The sequence below is a fragment of the Cygnus olor genome, chromosome 6, assembly GCF_009769625.2.
Source record: "Cygnus olor isolate bCygOlo1 chromosome 6, bCygOlo1.pri.v2, whole genome shotgun sequence".
NCBI classification, from domain to species: Eukaryota; Metazoa; Chordata; class Aves; order Anseriformes; family Anatidae; genus Cygnus; species Cygnus olor.
In genome coordinates this window covers 27,178,708-27,193,205 of record NC_049174.1, presented here as the reverse complement: position 1 = coordinate 27,193,205, position 14,498 = coordinate 27,178,708, and the positions used below count along the sequence as shown (strand labels likewise).

The following is a 14,498-nucleotide window of genomic DNA, read 5'->3' as shown; positions in this document are numbered from 1 at the left end:
GCACGGCCGCCCGGTGCCCCCGATCCCCAAGTGGAGCAGCCGCCCCAAACCAAACCACCCCCCCCCCCGCCCCTTCACTCCCCGGGAGCCGATGCCGGGGCAGCGCCGCTATCCCGGAGCCCTCCCTCCGGTGTCGGCCGGCCCGGCCCGGCTCGGCCCGGCCCCCGGCGGCGGGGCCGCTCTATTTATAGCAGGCGCCGCGGCGATATAAGCCATGGCCGGCCGTGGGCTCCCCCGCCGCGGCAGCCGGGGCGGGAGCGGGCGGCGCTGCCCGGCCGCCTCCCGGCGGGCATGGGCGGGCTCTGAGGGCGCGGCGCGGCCCCGGTGAGCAGCGGGGAGGGGGATTGGGGGTTTTGGGGGGAACGGGACGGGCAGCCGGGGCGGTAGGGGGGTTCCCCGGGGGGGTGTCGCTCCCCACCGGGTTCTTGTTTTTGCCGGGTGTTGGGGGAAAGGGGCGGTGGTGGCGGGGCCGCTTCGTGCCCCGGGGGTCTGCGTGCGCCGGGGGGCGAGGTTTGGAGAGCGGTGCCCGTGGGGTTGGGTGCTGGGGGTTGGTGCTTCTCCTCCTCCCGAGCGTGTGGCGGCAAGGAGGGGGCTCTGTGCAGTGAAACCTCTCTGTCGGTTGAGGGTTTGTTGCGTTTTGTTGGGTTTCTTCCCCCCCCCCCTCCCCCCCGCGGTTTCAGATGCAAGCTTATCTTTTACTTTCCTACCCTTCGCATGCTCTAATCTGGGGATTGCGAGATCTCTTATCTTGCGTTAAAAGTGCTTTTGGACCACTAAGTACTTTGTGAAAGCTTCCAGATTCATTTGTTCGAGCGTTTGCTAGGCTTCTCGGAGAAAGATGTAGATGCTATCTCTCTTTACAAAGAAGGAAGGAGAGGAGGAGGTGTTTTCTCTTTCTTTCTTTCTTTTTTTTTTTTCTTTTTGTCTTGTATTTCTTTGCTTTAAGAAAACCAGCTGAAACGCAGTTGAAGGACTAGGCGTTTTCAGCTCATGTGTTTGGGATTGCAGGGGATTAGAAAGAAAGCTTGCAACTTTTTTTCTTTTCAATCCGAATGGCTCAAGATCTCTGGAAGCGGTGTTTGGAAACCCTGGTTCCCAGGCAGAGAAACTAAAAGCCAGGCTGGCCGAAAGTTGAGGAGCAAGCTAGAGTTAGGCTCTGGGCGGACCAGGCTCAGCATCCTGCACCTCGGCTCTCTGGGACCCTTCTCTGCGGATCTGATGACTTGACACAGCGCATCGGGACCTTACGCCGTGGCGGCTCGGGGTGGAGGCTGGGGTTTTGTTAGAAGAGCAAAGCAGTGAGGATCTGACTCCCGAGCGAGGCTCTCCCAGCACAGGTAAATGCAGCCCTTCTGCGCACATCAGCTGGCGCTCTTCTGCATTGGTTGCTTAATGTTATGAAAGTGTGAAAGTCTAAGCCATCAGCTCCTTAGTTATCGTGTGAGTCATCTAAAGTTAAGATTTTGGTGGCAGGCTTAAAGGGATGCTACTGACTACAAGTATGTATGCCTCACCTGGAAACTGTCGTTCATGCAGTAGTTGGCACTAATGCATCAACTTTGTAGTCATACCTGGGTATAGATGTGCTTTCTGTGTTTTGTTTAGCTCAGGCCCTTTCTGCAGAAGAGAGATAAATTTCAAAGGCCTAAGTTTGCTTGGGTGTAAGCTGTCATGTTATTTTCCTTTATGAAGGTGCTTCTCTGTTGCTCAGAATCTGTTAGGGTCATTGTAAAAATGGGGTCCCATTAGCTTAAGAAAAGCTACGGGAAGGTAAAAGAAATGATGGGTGTGTCAAGGAGATGAGGGAGTAATAGCTTTTTTTTTTTTTTTTTCAAAAAAAAAAAAGCCCTCTCAGTAGTATGGCTTTGGACTGCCTAATAGAGATGGGAATTCTTTCTGTATACTGCAGCCTGGAAACACAAAGGTAACAGCATCTCTTTAAAAATAATTGTGTAGCCAAAGAATGGGCGTGCTTCATATCATAGGTCTACATCAGTTCGTTTGACTTGCTTTTATGTTGTTCCTCCATCCCAGGAGATACCTCATACAGTGCAGAGTGTAGCCCGGGTTGCAGAGGGCCAAGCACCCCACTAGCATGACTCCCAAATCAGAGCAGCTGCAGCAGGATCGGAGCTGGCCCAGCATTTGTTTTCAGAACTGATGCGAAAGGCGGTTTCTGTTTACTGAAGTTTTTGGTGGGTGTTTTTACCAGCTCGAGATTCTTTGTAGAGGAACTAAGAATTACAGAAACAAAGCTTGCATTTTTCGTGGGGAGAGTTCTTTGAGGTTTGTGTGTGTGTTTGTGTGTTGGGTTGGGTGGTGGCTTTTCTTTTTTTGTCCTTTGTTGGTTGCTTTTATTTTTTTCTATTTCTTGAACTGAGGCCACCAAGAAGGAGGAATAAAACTGCATATTCTGGCAGGTAGAGAGGACTTCTTTCCTTCTCCCCACAGCACCTTTGGCACATGATAGAGACCTGCTGGTATTTCAGGACTGGAAGCAGCAGCAGCAGGAGGAGGAGGAGGAGCAGCCCTGTACCTAAGCTCATGTTGTCATTGGCAAAGCAGTACATTAGGGCACTGTGAGGATAAGTGAGTATAGGACAAATGATGAGCCATTATCATCGCTGCCATCGTGCTGTGGTTCCTTAGTGCTCTTCTTTAGCTGGGGACTGGCATGGCGTCCTGTACCTAGACCCGTGTGGCTCTTCAACTTGCATCATGTGCTGTCGGTGGCTGCCTGGGGGTGTTTCACTGTTGGGACCATCAGAGCACAAGCTCTGCTCTGTTCTGCTCTTAAGTTTGCAGGGCTCCTTGAGGAAAGCTGTTTGACTTTGTTTCTGCCCTTTATCTTTTTTATCCTCCTGCTTTGGGTGTGAAATTTTTCTGTATGGTTGGATTCACGCCAGGAGTCTCTATGCACCTCTCCTGCTTACAAAGCCACGTTCCCCTGCTGACCTGTTGCGTGCAGGTCAGGCAATTTGTTAGGATGAGTTAGTCTGCTCTATGAAAGCTTTAGAATATAGACTTCAACTGGACTGGTCTTTATTTGGTTTTGGCTCGTTTATTTGCTCTGCAATGCTGTCACTCCTGTTGGCTCCTCACTCCTGTCTTGCTCAGTCTGTGTCCATGCTGGGGCTGTGGTGTGGTGTGTTGCCACTGTGTGTGGGAGCTGCTCTTGTCCTTGCTTCAGTGTTGAAACTTGTGTGCAACTGCACCTCCCTTTACATCCCTTACCTGTGTAGGTTGGAGGAGGGAGGGATTGCACCTTAGTGTGGCAATGTGCAGCCCTCAGCGCAGAGGGGACTCCAGCTCTGGCTAGTAACATGGATCCGCAAGAACAAAGAGGCACAAGAGACTGGTATTTGCATAAGCCTCGCTGCCATAAATAAGTAGATCAGGGCTGAGGGGACAGATTGAATTATGGAAAATATGGAATTCATTTTCAGGCTTTCAAGATACTGCCATAGACAGGGCCGAGGAAGAGAAGTGGTCTTAACAGATATGGAAATGTGCCTTGAAAATGACCTTTCAAAAATCAATGTTATTATTCTTGGTGTGTGAGACATCCAAATTTAATAAAATGTAAAGCAGAAGGGACTGGGAGGATTTGGTCCAAGTGAAAACAGAGCAAGTGTGGGACTGGCAGATGGGAGGAACATTAGCCCACTCCTTGGTGGAGTTGTTGCATCTTCCTGTTGTCTACAGAAGGGACTTGATAGAAGATAGTGGAGAGAAGTGTACAGGCTGTTTGCTCTATTTGAATGTCGCTGGATGTAGTTTTTTGCATAAGGAAGTGAGAGTCCAACCGTGCAGTGGGTCGTATCCTGAGTGTTCCTAATGTAAATCCAGAGCAAGTCCATCAACTTCAGTGACATCTGCAGTAAGCCACGACTGGCTCTTTCTGAATAGAGGGGAGAAATGAGCAGCTGTAGCTTAGGAGGCTGGATTTCTAGGCTTGGATTTTTTTTTTTTTTGAGATTTATGACTCTTATTTTCTGTTTGTAGCGGAGCAATTGCTGATCCATGCATGTATGTATGAGAAAATGTCAGCGGAGGAGTAATACATATGGAAATCTTGCATAGAGAGATGGCAAACTGGCCACCTGCTCCTAGATGATGAAATAATTATACAAAAATACATCTACTGAAGTAATCATTGAGGGAAGAGGGGGGGGGTAGGTCTGGGGAAAGCTAACAGTTGTTTTTTGTTGTGTTTTTTTTAAGTAGCTGTCGTACTTACTGCTGACCCTCCAACCAGCTTTACTGCTTCAGACACTAGTTCTTCAGTAAGTGACGGCTAATGTTGGACAGGTTTCATCACAGAGAGCAGTCCCTTGGTTCAGAGCTAGGTGGAGAGATAGGAAGCCTGCCTCCAGATGCATTCTCTGTTGCAGACTGCCTTTGGGCAGGTAGGCTGAAATCTCTTACCCGTATACATGGATATCTGGAACTCTGAATCTGCCTCTCATTGAACCCACTCTTCTTCTTTCTAATGCAGTAGTTTTGTTCTTTGTGGGATGTTTTGGGAGCATAAATATAGCAAATGCTGAGATACTAAAGAAGGCATCTCTGTATCTGAGATACTCTGGGACTGAATTCTCCATTCTGCTGCTTATATTCCGGCCAGAAATGGCCAGCAGAATTGCTTCTACAAATAAGGCTGCTTATTAATTTTTGGCTAAATACTGACCTTCCTTGTTTGTGTCTGTCTCTGAGAATTTGCTGTTGATGGGCTTGAGATTGAAATCTCAAACTACTTTTTTACTTTTTTCTACAACTACTATAGAGCAACTTGAAAAGTGTGCTGACTCCCCTTCACCTTCTCCCAGATAACATACTGCTTGTGTTGCCATGCCTGTTTTTTTTTGTTTTTTTTTTCTGAAGGTCTGCTTCTGGAAAGAATGTTGTACCAAGTACATAAAGTTATGTGGTGTGGTGGAAATGGTTTTATCTTTCTTTACCACCTCACCCTTCTCCACTGTCTAACCCTTCTTTGTGGCTCCAAATTCCACATAATTTTATAAAAAGCTAATCTTTTGAATGTACAACAGTTCCTATATTAACTTGCTAAGCTTAAAAAAGTTGAAAAAAAAAGTGGACATTTTGTGGAGGGGAAAACTGATGTGTTTTCCCAAATATGGGGGGAATACCCCCAACTGGCTTGCTGAGCTGTTCGCTCCATGTTTGGTTATTGCTCTGTCTCCCAGCCAGCTCCTGAATGCATCTGCCTAGCTCAGGGTCCAGAGATGAGCATCGCTGAGGACTTGCTGGGGACTATTTCACATCCGAATGGTAACTAGTAATGATCAGACATGCTGGACCAGCTTTCTGGTTGATGTAGTGACTGGTGTTAGGCCACTGAAGGCTAGACAACTACTGCAAGCTTCCATCATCTACAGCAAAAAAAAAATGAGTAAAAACTGCATCAGCTCAGAACCAGTTTGCCATAAACCTGCTCCCTGGGTGTGGGTTAACCTCGCTGTGTCCTGGAGTCAAGTCTCCAGTATGTTAAAATAAGTCTTGGTTTGCTTTCTGGTTTACTGGAGTGTAAATAAAGCAAGAAGGTCTTTCACATACAAGCTCACTCATCGGCATATATTAGTAACGCTCATCAGCTTTTGACTGGAACTTTGATAGCATAATTACTCTAAAAGGGTAACATATTCAAAACTACCTGTGTGACTTTGGGAGTTGGATTCCTGAGAGTCTTAGTCATTATTTTAAATAGGAATCAGCTTTCTAAGCCACACATACTCCTGAAAGTTTAAGAAAGGGCTTCTGTTATCATGTCTTTTAAAAATGTCAGTTTCTGGGACAAGTGTGGCAGCTCTGCCACTCTACTTATTTCAGATATTAACTAAGGAGCTTGAAGAAAGGATTAGATTACTGAGGAAAATAGATTCTCCTGGGTAGTCTTACATTTTTGTAACTTGGACTTCTCTCGTGTGTTCTGTCACCTGACAGCAGGATGGATAAAGGTATATATTTTCTGCTGCATCTTTAGGACAGCTAGAAGGATGGCAGATATCTCGGCTATCGCTGTAGACAGAGTAAAACATGCATTTCTTCAGATGCTCCTTGGTGCACTGAATTCAAACAGCATGCGATCGAAACAGTTCAAGTCACCAGGATAAACACGGTTATCAGAGCAACAGATAAACTGAGAAAACAGTCTTCCGTACTCTAGTATTTATGTTTGCGTTGTTAAGACTTAATTTGCTTTCAGTCTTAGGTTTCTTTTTCAGCAGTGATGGATTACTTTTGGTACTTGTGGTGCAGTTTTTAAAGCATTCCTGGAACACTAGTAACGCAAAATCTATTTATTTTGCAACATACCTGTGAGATAGAGACCTGCTATTTATCGCAGTTCTACAGCTGGGGAACTGGAGCATTTGCTGAAGCTAAACACAGCACACAGGATCGTACAGAGAAGTCCGCAGGAGGGTGTTGAGACTGGGTCTCAATTCCACTGAAAACCACCAAGCTTTGGTCCGTACTCTACCCATTAGATTCTTCCTTGATGCTTCTGAGGCAGTCTGGGACGTTTCCTCAGCTGGACAAGGTGGGATTTGCCTCCTCTAAGGAGGAAAGGTCAAGCCTGGGCAGGCAGGGAGGGAGAAGATGTGTCTGGGGCAAGATGGGGAGTGGGGAACATCCCCTAGCTGGAGGTGTCACCTCTGCTGCTTCAGTGGGCCCAGCTTCTCTGATGCTGGCACAAGCTGCCTCACAGCTATCAAAACTCTGTTCCTCTGGACAAATTCATTTTTCCTGTGCTCAGGGCCAATTCTGCTGGTGTCCCCTTTTGGATAGAGTTGATGGAAGCGGCTGGGCTGGCTTTGAAGCCTTCTGCCCACCTGCTGCCACCATGCCGTGTCCCTGAGCTACCTGGGCTCCTGGGCAGAGGACGTCTGCCTTTGCTCCATCTTGGCCTTGCGAGGAGCCCCAAAGTGTTTTGTAGGGGGGAAGGAAGCTGATATAAAGCTGGAATCTTCCGTTTTGGTTGCGTGGTGAACAGTAACAATATGAGTTTTATTTCTCTGAATGCATCCACATTTATAGGATGCTATATTTAAAAAGGAGAGGAAAAAAAATGAGTCATGGAGAGCTATGCTGATGCTCAGTATTTGTCGTCTACTTGTGAGGCTGAAGGCAGCAGGAGTTGAGTAACAGTCTTGTGAAGTACCTAGAGGATTTAAGGATCAAGCTGTAGCCTGATGAAGTCAGCCGTAAGTCATGCAGTGCCTTGTTCTGGGCCCCTATCACGTACCCAGTGCTGCTTACAGTGAAGTACTCTCCTTGAAAACCCTGGAAGTGCTCCATGCTGTCAGCTTCCCTGGACTTGGGTGCGAGTTGCAGGGCTGGGGCAGGAGCTGCTGAGCAGAGGTTGCTGCTCCTCTGCTAGAAAGTCATGGTTGTGGTCAGCAGTGGGATGTCCCTGTGTGTCTCAGGCCATGCCTACGGCACGAGCTGGAACCTGGACCCTGAGTGGGAGCAGGCAGAGCCCTGGGCACGTCTTGGCCACTGCCTGCTCCTTTACAAGAGCTGGAGTGCCAAAGCAATAAAGCTGGGTTCTGCTGCAGCACAGGCTGCTCGCCTTTCAGAGCCTGCTGGGGGCACAGGGGTGCCAGGGCTCAGATGCTTTCCTTTATGCATGCATGTCGTGACACTAATTCAGTTAGCTTACATTTAATTGTGAAGTGCATGAGTTCTTTCTTTTTTAACAACAACAACAACGAAAAAAGCCTCTTAATCTTAATGAAATACTGGTCTGTTTGAGACTGCCACTAAATTCAGCTTTCCAAGAGTGTGCCTGCCAGTGTGCCTCAGCTCCAACTGCAGGTAGAGGAGGCTCAGGGACTGAGACTTCTCTTCTGGGTAGGCCAAGAACAGACAAGAGGGTTACTCGCTGCACCAAACAGTGTAAACAAACCCAGACAGCACGGTGTGCCTAGAAAATGCAGATTTGATAACAACAAGGTGCTCTGCAGCTCGTCTGGTTTGCTTACTTTTATGAGAGGAAGAGTTGCAGAACTGAGCAGAAAATAACAATTAAAATGAAATCTTTTTGGATTTAGTGGGCTTTTTGTTTTGCTTTTTTAAAATCTGTCATATCAGTGTCAAAATGTTTAAGTTTCCTTTGGTACGTTTTTGAGGGTTATGCTGGAAAACAGAGAAGGCTGTAATGGTGTAAGGCTGGTTCTGGTTTGTGGAAAAATCCTTGCTCATCCTGCAATGGAAAGAAAGGTTGAACAGCTTTTGAGTAGGGATCTGTCATTTGCACGGCTGGAAGCAATAGTGAATGTGATATATGGTGGCTGGAACGCAGACCCACCCAACTCAATTTAAAAGGATGGTGATGGACGCTGGTGCAGTGGGAACCCCATCCATTTTTTCTTGAACTGGCCTCCCCACTCCAAGGGCTACTAAAGCATCCATTGTAGTGTGTCTCAAGGCATCCAGTCACACCAAAAGAGCATTTAGAGAATTTTCTTCTGCAAGTTGTGAACCTGTGATAAAAGCTCCTTTAACGGTTGTTGTGACGCAGACTCAAAAAAGGTATGAAATGAGAAAAAGTACATAAAATTGAAAAAGCACACAGAATTTAATCTTTTAGGCACATCCAGGCACTGTTATCAGATCTGTCATCTGTACTTAATGTATCCAGATAACTCACGAGTAGTCTGCATATGCAGCTGGTAACTTGGTAGAGATTGTGATCTTCAGAAAACATGTAACTGATGTCTTGTGTAATACCTGGTATGGAACTATTAGTGCCCCCAGTGTAAGCGCAAGACTGGCTGGGTGGGGGACACCTACTGTGAAGGGGGACTTGTGGGAAAAGTTATTCAGTGCCCAGTGCTCAATCCCAGAAAGAGTCCTTGAGGGCAGTCAGAGCCAGTGATAAACCAGGAAGGGGAAAATCGCTGAAGGAATCCCTTTGGTTCAGGGTTGGTCACTGCTGATATGCAGACTGGAGGTTGGTTTGATGTCTGCTGGCTTCTGGTGGGAGCAAGAATCTACGGTGAACCTCAGAAGAGGAGGAGGAGACATGCCCCAGTGCTCTGGAAAACCCCAAACTGTTGAAAACTGTTTTTGTGAAACAGCAATGCAACATCAACAGTTGACATCCTAGCTCTGAGTAGCATATGATCTCACAGGTACCTTTCTAACTGTAAGTCTGTATCAGATGTAATCATCCTTGGAAAAAAGTCAGGTATCACCTGAGCCCATCCTTTGCACACCGTGCTTCTTTTCTACCTGAAGAGACCTTGCTGGTAGCTGGTGAAGGATTGTAGCTCTAGGTGAAAGGTCTGAAGATGATGATGAGCCATAGTGATGAGGTGGACTTGAATGAATACTTACAGCTCTTCCCTCAGAAAATACTTCGTAGCTCAAGGGCAGAATACTGGGAGAGACTTCTGTCTTCTCCACATGCTTAAAAGCTGTGGATGTTTTTAAATTCGATCTGCAAGCAGGCACAAATGCAGGCATAAGGAGCTGAATGGACCATTTGCTTTTCTGGAGTTTGATCCAGTCTGAAAAGATCTGTAATGCTCTGGTAAAATGTTCTGCTGAGCATCGTTTCCTCCACATGATCTGCAAAATGGCTTAGTGTGGCACCGAGATGCTGATAGGATGCTGCATTGCCTCTCTTCTGTGAGTATTTTGTTACGAGATTTACCTATGGAGTATTAAGACCATTTTCAAAAGTCTGACTTGCACTGAATATATGTGGGACATAGCAAACTTCACTGATGAACGTGAAAGACTGTGTAAGGGAATATGTAATTTCTTATTCTTTTTGCAGGTCTGTCTGATTAAGCAACTGGGATTTGAATAATTAAATAACAGAAGTTTCAATCCACTTCTGTGTTAGTAAAGATCTCCAGCAAGACATTTTCATTCCTTGGATTTTTAAATTGGGGACCTCAAACTGTCTGAACCTCAGGAGGACGACTTACTGGGTCCAGGCGGGCGGAGAAATACAACTCTTTTTTCCAAGGCCTCCTGAGCGCAGCGAGTCACTCCCTGTTGTTTACATACCAGCCTCGCAAGAATATGGGAATCAATGCTGGGCTGGCGAAGCGGCGGAGAAAAGCTGTGTTTTTGGGTGTACGCTGCGTTGAAGCGTCTGTTTGATTTTGTGCTGTGTCAGAAGAAATCCTTTTGCTGCACAAAGCGCTGGGAGCAATTCTCTGGTGTGGAGGTCAGATTGCCTCATCCATTTCCGGTGGTGGAGGGAAAAAAAAAAAGGAGGGAAAATAACAGTAGTTACAGTTTGTGTGGGCTCGGGAAGGCTTGTAAAGAGGCAGACAGATCTAGCTGAGAGGTGGGAAGGGGCCAGGCTAAGCCAAAGTGGTGAAGGGCTTCTAAAGGCAGGCGGTGGGTGGAGGAAGGAGGAGCTGGGCTGGCAGGTGCGGAAATGGCTGAGGTGGTGTGTGGACAGCGGCAGGTGGCCCTGCACAGGGTGCCCCTGCTTGCAGCGGCAGGGGGGGCTTGCTGACAAAACCTCATGGCCCCAGTAAGCTCCCTAAATGCCCCTGACCTCGTGCCCCGCAGGCTGTCCTGACCCCGGACTGGTGTGCCCTCGGTCCTGTGTCAGACCCATGCTCTTCGAAAGCTCTGTCGATCGGGGTGGGTGGAGCTGATGACCCAAAATATCGTTTCCCCTTCCTAAGGCTGGGTGTGTACCAAGCTTGTGTCTCTGTGTGGTAAAAGGATACGAACCAAAAGTGCTGAGAGATGCAGTGGTTAAATTGAAACATGCTGTGGCAGGATGGAAAGTAATCTTGTCCCTTACCAGCCCTTAATGCTTTGGGGCTTTTTTTTTTCCCCTCCAAGTGGCTGTGATCCATGCTGTCTCTATCTGTGCTTCTGTGTAGAGATAATTTTATATGCAGGAACATGTCAAGGCACTGTCAGGGTAACCCATCTCGTGTTATGTTATAGCTCACGAGGTCAAGATAAGACATAAGGATATCTACAGTTATCTTTCTGATCAAGTTTTTTTTTCCTCTCTCCAGTGTCCTTGAATGTAGTGGAGCATATGAAAAAGACCCCTTTGTGGAGTGAATGTCCCCTGGGGAGAATCCAGCCCTTCAAGGAAGAGCCAAATCCCAATTACTTGCTCTTTCTTTGAGCTTGGTATTTAAAATGTGGTGCGCAAGAGCTGTGCTTGAGTTGCCAAGACTAAGGCTGTCAATCTCTTGTCTTGGTGTTTACAAATAGTGCCGCTATGTAGGCACAGGAATGGCACGTGAGACTTTACCTTGCGTCTAGACTCAAACTTTGTCCAGTTACTTTGCTTTGTTCGGGTTTGTTCATGGTTTTGCTCATGAAATGACTCTTCCCATTGCATGGGTAAAGCAGAAATCCTCTATGCTTGTGGGAGTTAGTGCTCTGGATGTTGCACATAGAGCTGCACGTAGTGCCACTTTCATTTAAAGAGAAATGAGTGTGTCCAATCCTGGTAAATGATGAGAAATGTGACGGTATCAGTTTTATCCTCTTGTCCCATCTCAGGTCCTTATCCTCCCCTTTGCCAACACCGAATGGTGTATTTGCTCTCTGGGTCCCTGTGGGGAGGGAGTGTAGCCCTGCACATCTCATCGCTCCAGGACAGCGGCCCCGTCAGGGGTCTGACTGAAGTTTCTGGAAATCTGCTATTTCTGACTAGACAGAAGACATCATCTTTGGCGTGGAGCACTGGCAGGGCTGAGTACCCTGGAGGCAGACTTCTGAAAGGGGCCTGACCACGTGTGCTGTGTTTCCTTGATGCAAGTGCTAGAACCCAAACCCGTTTGCAGTGCAGAAGCAAAGGATGTTATTGTTTGTGTGTGAAAGATGCTTTGTGGCGATGGCAGCAGAGGGTGCGTCTCTCCCTTTTCCTTTAACTGGGGGGAGATTCTGCTCTTGCTTTTTGGTTTTATTATTTTCATATCCAAATGGCAATTGATTTTTGAGCAGAGTTATCTTTTCCTTAAGTTGCAAGTGAGTTTCTGATGTGATTGCGCAGAGGTGGTGGTGGAGCCCTGCTGTTGCCTTGCTCATCTGAGGTGCTTCAAGAGAGTACAGAACACTTTTGAGGTACAATTTTCCATAGCGTGCTAATCCAGTGAAGTGCTGTAGACTTGCTTGCTGGCACAGTTTAAATCCATAATGCAGCACCACCTGCCAAACCACGGGGCATAATGGAAGTGTTAATGAATGTACATATAAACCCTCCCACACTGTAGCAAATTGAATAACTTAAAACTCGAGGCAGAGACTTTAGGGTGAGCATAGAAGGAACAGGCTTAATGTGCCCTGACACAGGTCTTTGCTGGAACTGGGGGTGGCCCACAGGAGTCTGAAGCTGGGTCAGCTGCCCCATAGGGTGTTCTCAAAGCTATGTTGGTTTTTGGCTACTGCTCTCCAACATGTGGAATTGTCCACTCAATGATACTTGAAAAGAAATTTGAACACCCAACAGCAAAGTGCAGACACTGAGCAGCACAGGCTGGGACCACGGCACTTCTTTTCCAAAGGGTTGGCGGTGCTGCTGCCGCGCATCCCTACATTTGCACCCACAGCATGGGAGGCCAGTCCCAAGCTCAGCCCGTACCCCTCCAAACAAGCCCATTGGATTTGTGAAGTACGGAGTTGCCTCCTAAGCATATTGTACGTAAATAAGAGGCACCTGCTCTGGGTGCACATTATAATGGGCCTGGAAAAAAAATATTGTAATGGGTTATGGTCCAGAGATGAGATCCCAAAGTTTTTGAGTGGCAGAGTAATGACACAGACCTGGGAAATGCCTAGCAAATAGCCTTGCATGTAGTTCTGGGATCTATAGTCATTAAAATATGTCTTAAATCTGCCAACTGCCTATTTGTATAAACCTGGGAGGTGATAGGAGGTGGCTGCTCCTTCATCTTCTGAAGTCTGAGTTGACAAAGCCCTTCTCAGCCTCCCGCATCACAGACTAACGCATGCTGTGCTCTTCTCTACCTATAAATGAGTGTTAAATGAGCTGTGGGGAACCAGGAGGACCATCCTCAATCCAGGAGCTTGAGACAATTGATGGAGCCTTACACAGCCTGCCCTGTGTTATAGAAGTGGTGCAGCCAAATCTGCACTGCTCTGTAGCTCACGGCTAGTTCTGAGGAGCACTGGGATGCAGAGGGAGGACAGGCCATCTGTCTGTCCATACCTGTTTTTTCCACAGGATACAGACAACAACAGTCTTTTTGTCTAGAAAGGACGTAGTTATTAGTTAAGTTTTGGAGAAGACTTGAGGTGAGTACAAGTCTTGGAAATAGTCTTGAGTTCCCCACTCTTCTCGCTTTCCTCCATCTCGCCCAAAAGCCTGGCAGCATCAGCCGGGGACTTTGCAGGATCCACCCATCCCCACGTGGAAATGTCATTACCCAGGGACTTTCATAGCCTTCAGCTCTTAACAGCTGTCTGAAGAGATGCAAAGGTTGTTTTCCAGGAGGGAAGGGAGTCTTTTTAAAACCAGTTACCTCCTGAAAGACATCTAGTAGCAACACCAGAGACGAATAAAGCATTAAATACCTAACTGAGCCTGACTGGAAGACAGACTTGGAGCCAGATGCATTGATCAAGTTGCAGAAGGGTGACTGGAGTAAGACGGCCTCTACAAACCACATCTGAAACAACCATAGGTGCTGTAAAGCCTGTGTGTTGGCCTAGCCATGCCTGCCCTGTGACAGGCTGTGATGGAGCTGGCTGGGGCTCGGTGCACGGCACGGTGAGGTTACCATCAAGCACCCCTTGTTTTGGCAGAGGGCTGCAGAACCGTGGTGAGGAAGGCAGGGTGGAGCAGCGAGGACTGTCCATGCTGGGCAGTTTCTGGCACTGCTCAGGATCCCTACACAGCTCTCGTCCTGATGTATGAATTTTTGGCACCAGAGCTGTTTCCGCCTGCCTGGGTCGCGCACCTCTGGCTGCATCACCTGGTTCACTGCAAGCCGCGTGTGGGCAGCAGAGAAACCGAGAGCTGCCGTGCTGCACGGGCTATTGCTTGGGAAACCTCACTGAGCAGTGAAACCACCCAGGGCAGTGGATTTGGGGTCTTTTTATTGGTGTGTCAGCAGGCTGGGATGTGTAAGAGGGAAGCTGCCCATTTCCAGGGATTGTGCTAGCAGGAAGGGCAGCTATTGGAATTTGAAGCCGCTTCCTCCACTGCAAATTTGTTCTTTTGTGTTATCTCTAGCTGGGCAGGGCAGGGTAACATCTTGGCTATCTGATTCTTTTTGCTACAGTATGTTTAGGTCAGCTTCATCGTTTCCATGATAACATAGGAGAGGCATTCCTGGCCTCACTAGCAAAGAATTTTCAAGAGTAGTACAGGAATCTGTCATCCCTTGATGTCTCCCGAGAGCTTTGGAAATAAGAGTAAGGAAAGGGATATTGGGTTTAAATACCCAAGAAGTGATGGAAGTAAAAGCAGCTGAGCCATCCGCTTCGTCAGGCCCCAGCCTGATGGGCAGGGA

At 47.5% G+C, this 14,498-nt stretch overlaps 1 protein-coding gene across 9 annotated transcripts in view; it reads left to right on the top strand.

Annotated features, from left to right (window-relative positions):
• The first annotated feature begins 207 nt into the window (after nt 1-207).
• MRAS (muscle RAS oncogene homolog) overlaps nt 208-14,498 on the top strand; it is a 41,033-nt gene continuing 26,742 nt past the window's right edge. The window contains exons 1-3 of one of the 9 annotated variants that reach the window (XM_040561277.1): nt 210-324; nt 1,063-1,337; nt 2,452-2,589. The gene's annotated coding sequence lies outside the window, so the exon portion shown is untranslated. Of the gene's footprint in view, nt 325-1,062; nt 1,338-1,641; nt 1,660-2,451; nt 5,293-9,241; nt 9,658-14,498 lie in introns of those variants that run through there. The other 8 variants (XM_040561276.1, XM_040561284.1, XM_040561275.1 and 5 more) reach the window with 8 other exon arrangements.